At 53.8% G+C, this 8,099-nt stretch overlaps 1 pseudogene; it reads right to left on the bottom strand.

Annotated features, from left to right (window-relative positions):
• LOC147977527 (uncharacterized) lies at nt 1–611 on the bottom strand (annotated as a pseudogene).
• Nucleotides 612–8,099: the final 7,488 nt, after the last annotated feature.

Below are 8,099 nucleotides of genomic sequence, written 5' to 3'. Positions count from 1 at the left end.
TCACTTTTTTCTCTACGCCCTCCACCGCGTCCACGGCCACGACCCCGTCCTCGCGACGAGTCGTGTCCTCTCGCCATGAGGAGCTGCTCTTCTTCGCGTCCCGTCTCGCGCCCCTTGACGAGTTCCTCGTGTGCCTTGAGTGAACCAATGGCCTCCTCCATGGCCATCTTGTTGGTGTCGCCGAACAACGCAATTGACGACGCAACATGGATGAACTTGTCGGAGACGGCTCGGAGCAGCTTCTTCACGACGTACTTCTCCTCCATCGCATCACCAAGCTCACGGATGCGCCCCACGAGCGTCGTGAACCTCGCCGCGAAGTCATCCACGGACTCCGCATCACCCATCTTGAGGCTGTCAAACTCCGAGCGCAAGGACTGAATCCTCGCCTCTCGGACGCGCTCGACGCCCACGTGCATGGAGCGTAGCGCCGCCCACACATCGGCGGCGGTCTCCTTCTCCGCAACTCGCAGCAACGTTGTGTCGTCGATCAACTGGGAGATGATCGTCATGGCCATCTCCTCCTTACCCTTGTCGACCTCCGTGGACGACGCCTCGCGATCAACGGCAGCCCATGCGCCGTTGGCACGCAGGAGGTACTTCATCCTCATCGCCCACGCCGCGTAGTTCGTCCTCGTGAGCAGCGGGAACGGGAGTTTCCCCGCCGCCGTCGTCGCGGCAGCCGCCATCGCAGCCGAGTCGCTCGGCACCAATGCTCCACTCCCTGAAGAGTCACACGGCATCGTCTTCGTCATCACCTAGCTCCGATACCAATTGTTGGAGCTGAATCGCTCAGCCCCTTCTTCTTCCTCTCTTCAAATGTTGGCGCTGCCTCTCGCAGCAGCCTTCTTCTTCCTCTAGATTGCTTCTCACAACACACTCTTTCAAACTTACACGCACACACACTAGCCAAAGAAAAGAACAAAAGCTTCGCTGAGACTCTCTCCTTTGGCAGCCACAAGTGCTACATTTTCTCTCTTCTCTTTTTAATTCAACCAAACGGGATTACACTGCTTAAATATAATCACACACGTACTGCCCAGCAGCCACTCTCGGCCACTAACATCACGTACCAACTAATCTCTAACAAACTGACCCACTCACGCCAGTTCACATGCACCCATCTAATCTTATCTTGACCACTTCTTCCTCCTAGAATCACTCTAGGCACATGACCCTCACGCAGCTAACAAACTAACTGACTCTCTCAGCTTGGCTAGACAAGATTAATCCTAACAACACCGAGAGGCTGTTTAGGCCATGTACAGCGATGGGTGCTTATGCACCAGTGCTTAGAGAGAGAGAGAGAGAGAGAGAGAGAGAGAGAGAGAGAGTATGATATGTTTAAATATATGCAATGTGCCTGCGACCCGCTCCCGCGACCGGCTCCCGCGACCCCCTCCTAGGGTTCCTGTGGCGCTGCCGCAGGCTCCCCCGCGCGGAGCCGCCGCTGCGGCCGGTGCCCGCCGTCGCCGCGCGCTCTCCCCCGCTCACCTACCACTCCCCCCCCCCCTTCTCCTCCCTTCCCCGTACCCCCGCGTCGCCTCCCCGAGCAAGGTGACCGGGGGCTTCCTCGGGGCTCCTCTCCAGCTCGCCGCCCTCGCCCTGCCTCCTCCCGCCGCCGCCCGCGAGCGCGCCGGTCCTCGTCCGCGGTGAGCTGGCGGCGGCGGGCCTGCCTTTCCCCGCGCGCAGCACCACCCTGCTCGGACGGTTGGTGGAGGTGCCGTGGGCCCGGTGGCTCTCTACACGGTGGTGCGGCCGTTAGCGGTGGGGCGGCGTGGTGGCACTGTGGCTGGCGGCCCCCGCCCAGCCCAGATCTGGGGCCATTTGGGCCCCATCTGGGTTGGGGCGGGCCAGTGACTTGGCGTTCGGCGGCGACGTTCCCTGGTGGTGGCATGGTGGAGGCGGTCTCGGGTGGTGAGGACTCCTTTGGTCGGCGTGCTGCAGCGTGGTGAGAGGACTGTCTGGGTCCAGTGGGCCCGGCCAGGCTATCGTGGCCCGGGAAGTCCTTGTCGCCGCGTCCGGTCGGCTCCGCTGCGGCGGTGGAGGCAGTCCCCTCCCTCCGGTCGAGTTGTGTTCGCTCCCGTGGCCGGTATCTCCTATCCATCTCCAGGTCTCGTGTTGACAGCTCCAGTGAGGCGGTGAGGGTTGTCCGGTAATCGTGATGGCACAAGCAGGTGGGTGGCTGCGAGGGTGGTACATTTCGAAATGCCTGGGGTGGTGGTGCTGGTTGTCGGTCGGGAGAAACCCCTGTCGGCCTGTCTAGCACCGATGCGATGATGCCTACGGGTGCCATGGGACCTTCCTGAGGGGCATCGGGTATACCCCTTCCCCACTATCCTTCGTGTACTAGGGAAACCCTAGAACTTGTTCGGGCAACAGCGGCGGCATCGTGGCATTCCTTCTTGAAGGTATTGCTTGGGGTGCGGCGCTTCGAGATGCTGGGAGTGTGGTGGTACTTCTTCGGAGGGTGCAACGGTTGCCGGTCTTCCTCTCTTCGTTGATCTACCGGTGTCGACATTTATTTCTCTTTCTTCTTCTTCTTCTTTTCCTTTGGGATATCTGTGCTGCAGCCCCAGCAAGCTGGATGTATCGAATGTTTGCTTTATAATATAAAGCGGGAGGAAACCCTTTATTTCAGAGAGAGAGAGAGAGAGAGAGAGAGAGAGTATGGTAGCGTCTGCAAAATAAAACCGTGTCACAATGGGGGAGTGCTTCACATAGGTGCTTAACTAGCGTTTGGATTTTTGGTCCGTGAAGTGAGGACAACAGTTTTCTCTCCTAAGCAGCCGCTAGCACCGAAAGCCAATCTTTGCTTCCATCCTCCCATCCTAAGCACATGTGCAAGCCGAAGCCTAAATAAAACCGGGTTTTCTTTCTGAGGCACCGGCATAAGCACCTGCGGTGTACAGAGCCGGGGGGGGGGGGGGGCGCATTGGCTGACCAAGTCATCGCAATCCAAGTTTCATCAGAATTTTCAAGAAGCTTGGCAGCATAAATACAGTTACTCTTTCCTCCACATCTCTCTTGGCTCATACAGGAAAATGTAGGATTCCTCTTATCAAGGCTAACAAACAGGGCATGGTTTTCCAATTTCTCCATCTTCACCAACTTCTTTGGCTCGAATGCAAAGTCATGGCAGAAGACATTGAAGGAGCTACTATATGGGCCATTAGACTCGACAGAGCTTACCTAGAGGTCAACCATGAGAAGCATGTCACCATAGGCCACCAACCATGGTTTAATAGGCAGGGATTCCCACATCATTTGCTACTTCTTGCATCGTGAACTTATGTGTTAAGTGTACTGCGTGGAACCTCAGCAGACCATCTACGACAAAGATATCACCTTTGAAGAGTACAATCTGATTGATGCTGGAATCATCAAGAGCAAGAGGGCTCTGACCAGTAGTTTGTTCCAACCTGCCACTCAAACATGGAATACGTTGAGAAAAGGAGGAGGCGAGAGTTGGGTGAAATTAATGGAGCCGTGAGTACCCAAATTTGTTGCTGTCTGGGAGTTTGGGGGCTTCGCTTTGGTACCGGTGTACAAATCAACAAGGAGGGAATTGTTGGCAATAAGCCATGCCCGTGCCCGTGCGGTGGTGACTGGCGTCGACGCGACAGTTCTGGTCCATGGTGGGCACAGGTGTGTCCCAGCGTGAGTCCGTGCTCACGTTGGTTGCGTGAAGGAGCTACATGCACGAAGACCGTTGCGATCTGTTGGAGCCGGCCGCGTGCGTGTAGATCGTGGAGTCAGTACGTGGTTAGTTGGTGTGTAGCCGAGTCAAGTGCATGTGCTTAGTGGTTGTTAACTAGCGTGGTGCGTCTGTGTATGCATGTTTGCCTAGTCTTGTGCGTGAGTGGCATAGGAGCCGGGCAGGCTGTTGCCCTGGTAGCGTGTGTCCGCGTGTGCTACTTAAACGGATGTAGCCGGTATGAGCCATGTTGAGGAGCTAGGAGAGATGTAGTCTCTGGTAGTCTTTCGTGTGGTGTCGAGTTCGTGCTCGGGAAAAGGCTGTTCGGGCAGCAGGCATATGTGTGCCGGAAACCACCGTGTCCACCGTGTTCTTCCTCCTTCTTCTTCCACCTCAGCTCGAGTGACAGGAGAGGTAGCTAGAGGGCTTTGGTTCCAACAGGAATGCTCCTCGTAGAAGATAAGATACCCACATGAACAGCCAAATAGTTTTCAAAATAAGTCTTGTCAATGTTGCACCCACTGTTTTCTTACTCGTTTGAACTAGACCGAGAGTGCGGCTTGGCACGCTGCCTGGCTCAACGAGGTCACCCAACATCTAAAACTACAATATAACACAGTGTTTAGTACATTCAAACATCCCAGGGAAATTAGAGTAACCGCCCAGGATAAATGAGTTCAGTATAGATCACAAACAATAAAGATATACCAAAAGCAAGGTATAGCCAATGCACAGGATAATTGATCTGCAAGTTTACAACAAAGCACAAAAGATTCAATTTGTAGCAAAGCAAGGCACAATGGATGCCCAGGACAACCAGCCCGCATCAAGTCAGTACGAAGCATAAAGATCTAAGACACCAAAAGTACGACAAAGTAACACAGGGGGATAAGGAACCTATATCACTCGATTTCCTAAACTAAAATCTTACAAAATATTTGTATCCGCTAACAACATAGCATAACCACATCATGAACAAATCTTCACTTTGTAAACAACTGGCCTGAGTCGTGGTGCTCCCATGGGTCCGCCTAGCAAACAATCCACCATGGAGAAAGAGGCAGGGATGCAGGAAGAGAAGTAGGAGCATTTGGTACACCTGGAGGTGGCGCAGAGACTACTTGGGACTGGCGTCTTCTCCATGCTGACGCCGATGGTGCTTCTTCAACACATGCTCCTCTTCATAGCCACAGTGCTGTGTCATGCAAGGCGCAGTGAGTTATCCAATTCCGATGAGAATCTAGTTTAACCCTGAATGCAGATATATGAAGGACCATTTTCCATTAGCAGTGAAGGAACCCAGCAATGGTCAACATCGAGAAGTCACCCAGGAGCTTTGCTGGCTAGCACCATCGATGGTAGCCATCATCCAGGCTAGTCACCCAGGGGTTCTATCCTCAGCTCTACCTGGATTAAGTTGATGCCTCGTGCCTCCTTGGCATCACTCTTTTCTAATGGCCTGGGTATCCAACAGCAACAATGAACAAAGAGGTGACATTTAAACAACTGGAAAAAAATCAAGATGACCTACAAATGATGTATGTGCAAGAAGCTGAACACAATGATGAGAAATGCATATTAATACTAGGAAATTCTTATGATATCTGTCTGACGAACCAAGATTGTCTCTTTGGCCCAATTGACAAAGAAGAACATTGTTTTCTTTTGGTAAGTGAACCAATTCCAGCTAGTCATGGTTGGATCGGCTGCTATTCTGTTGAAGCCAACTAGAAGTTGTGCGTTTTCAGTTTTAGTAGTAGTTCAAAGGGAGTCGATTGATTTACTTCATAATAAGAATTTCTCCAATCTGGAATGATGTTGCAAAGACATCAAGAAAGGGGAAACTGTAACAAAATGTCACTTGCGCTGACTGCCCGCAAAAAAGTGAGAAATAATTAGAGTACAAAGCTATTCTTTTTTGGAAAAGGAGGTTAAGACACCGGCCTCTGCATCAATCGATGTATACATCCATCTTTATTAATTATTCAACAAAGATCTGACCAGAACATACATCAAGCCACCCGAAGCCACTACTCACACCTACAAACTTAATAATGTGAAGTGCTCTCACTCCCCATATCTAAAACCGGTGTCGTCGCCGATCCATCCAATAACGTATCGGAACCTACAACTAGTGCAGCAAACCTAAAGCGTGCACCACATGCACACGTTCCATAGGCCGCCATCATCATCAAACCGTTAACCCATCTTCAGGAAAGAGATCCACATCATCCTTGCCAGTCCGGTCCTCCGTCGACGCCACCATGACACCCAACGGCACCACCTCCCTGCGCGCAAACTGTTGAGCACATCGCGGTCGCTAACGGTACAACGAAGCACCATGCCGCAAAGTACCACCAGCCGACACAGCTTGAAGTCCCTGGAAGATCTGTCATGCGTAGCACCTGCCGAACAGGCATGACAAAGCGTAGCAGCTGTCAGCTAGGCATGACTTGACATCTCCACCGAACCTCCGTGCAAGATGAAGCCGCTCCACCTCCTGCCTCTATCATCCAACGTTGCTCCACAAACAATGCTTCTAAGAGAGAAACAACGTCGCAGGGATGCCGCAGTGACGCCATCGTCCGATCTGGAAGACCAGCTCTTAGGGTTTTCCCCGGAGCAGTACGAGTGGGTCGATAGTAGTTACAGGATGATGCCTTCATCAATGTACGACGCCGAACGCCGCCTTCGGCTCGGTTTTCACCGGCAACTATGTCTCCCCAACTCGTCACCGGGACTAGATGACGGATCTCGAGATCCGGCCACCCAGCCTCAGGCCGGCCACCTCCGACGGAGGAGATGACCACCACCACCGCAATCCGAAGCCAAACCCGAGGTTGAGCGTCTACAGCGTGGCCGCTGCCACCACCTGCCGCCCGGAGATCCGATCTGCCAGCCGCCACCACGGCACGCGAGACACGTGAACGAGGCAGAGCTTCACCACTGCCTCAGCCACTGCCACCGGAAGGGGAACAGTAACCTCCGGCCCGCGCCACCTACCGGCCAGATCCGGCCGCCGCCTCGAGGCACGACCCTCCTACCATGCATCCCTTCACGCCGCAACGCCCCCATGCAGCAGCTGCTCCGGCGCGCCCCAGCGCCGCGGTGCCCCGCGCCCGTGCTGCGCCTTGACCCGACGAGAGCGGCCCGCTCCGCCCTGTCACGCGAGAGGAAGATCTAGCCCCGCCGCCGCCGCCGCCGGTCGGGCTTCGCCCGGCCGCAATCTCTGGCAGCGGCGAGGAAGGAGGAGGTAGACTGGCGGCGTTTTGATCGGGAGGCCCTCCTCGGCCACCTCGCGGGTGGCGGCGCGAGAGAGGGTCGAGCCTTAGAGTACAAAGCTAATAGTATCATCTATCAACCTCAAAGTAGCATGTCAATTTGTACTTTGATGCACCCAAAAATTGTGTACAGTCGTGATACCTAGACTACCAACAACAGATATTTATTCTTTACAGATTCAAGAGGAATGGAGGGGAAAAACTGAAGAACAAGGACCCACCAAATCCTTTAGCAAATAGGATAGGAAACGAAGCTAGCTCCAAGGTCTCGCCCTCTCGGTCTCAAATGTAGCCTGCAGCACAACCATAAAAAGACCATTAGCACACCTGGACAATTTGTCAAGCACCTAGCGTGCAAAACATTACGATGAACTGGGAGGGAGGTGGCGCATTGGTGAGCTTCCCAGGAGGCTTTGCAGCAGCGAAGGCCATCAGGGATGGGAGTGCCCATCCAAGCGACAACTGCTGCGCGCACACACAGCAACAGCAGCATGCCGGCCTCCCTTCCCCATGGCCGCGGAGTAGGCAGTGGCGACCGGCAGTGCGAGAAGTCAGAGACGGGGCGAGAGAAGGAAAACCAGGCGTCTCGCCGATTGATTGGGACGGAGCAACGAATCGGTACAGCTACATGGCGCGGAGCCTTCCTTCCACGAACCACGAGCGGGCTATGCAAGTGGAACCGCGGAGTCTTTACCTACCGCACGGGTCAACGCACGCATCGCATGTTCGTCCACACTTGCAAATTATACAGATATACAGGTATGGATCGGAGAAGAGACGCCTCGTTTCCCTTCCTTCCTTCCTTCCACTTGCATTTTATTGAGCGCTCCTCTCATATTTCCCCGCTGCAAGTCCTCCTCTGCAGCTGCAGGTTAGTGCTCTCCGTTGACTCTACTACTTATCCTCGCCGATCTCTTGTGCGTGTATGGCAGTCGTGCTGTAATTGCTTTGTGCAAAGCTCGACTGTAGATCTGCGTTGTACAAAGCTCGATTGGACTGCCGTCGGAGAACCAAGAAAGAGCCGACAGGTTAGATTGCTTAGAAATCTGAGCTAACGTTTATTATATCTGTGTAAACATGCTCCTGCTTCTTCTGCTTTTACATCCAGGTGAACCAATAAC

Source organism: Triticum urartu, chromosome 3A, assembly GCF_056163025.1.
Source record: "Triticum urartu cultivar PI428250 chromosome 3A, HENAU_Tu73, whole genome shotgun sequence".
In the NCBI taxonomy this organism is placed as follows: Eukaryota; Viridiplantae; Streptophyta; class Magnoliopsida; order Poales; family Poaceae; genus Triticum; species Triticum urartu.
This window is presented reverse-complemented; position numbering and strand designations above follow the sequence as displayed.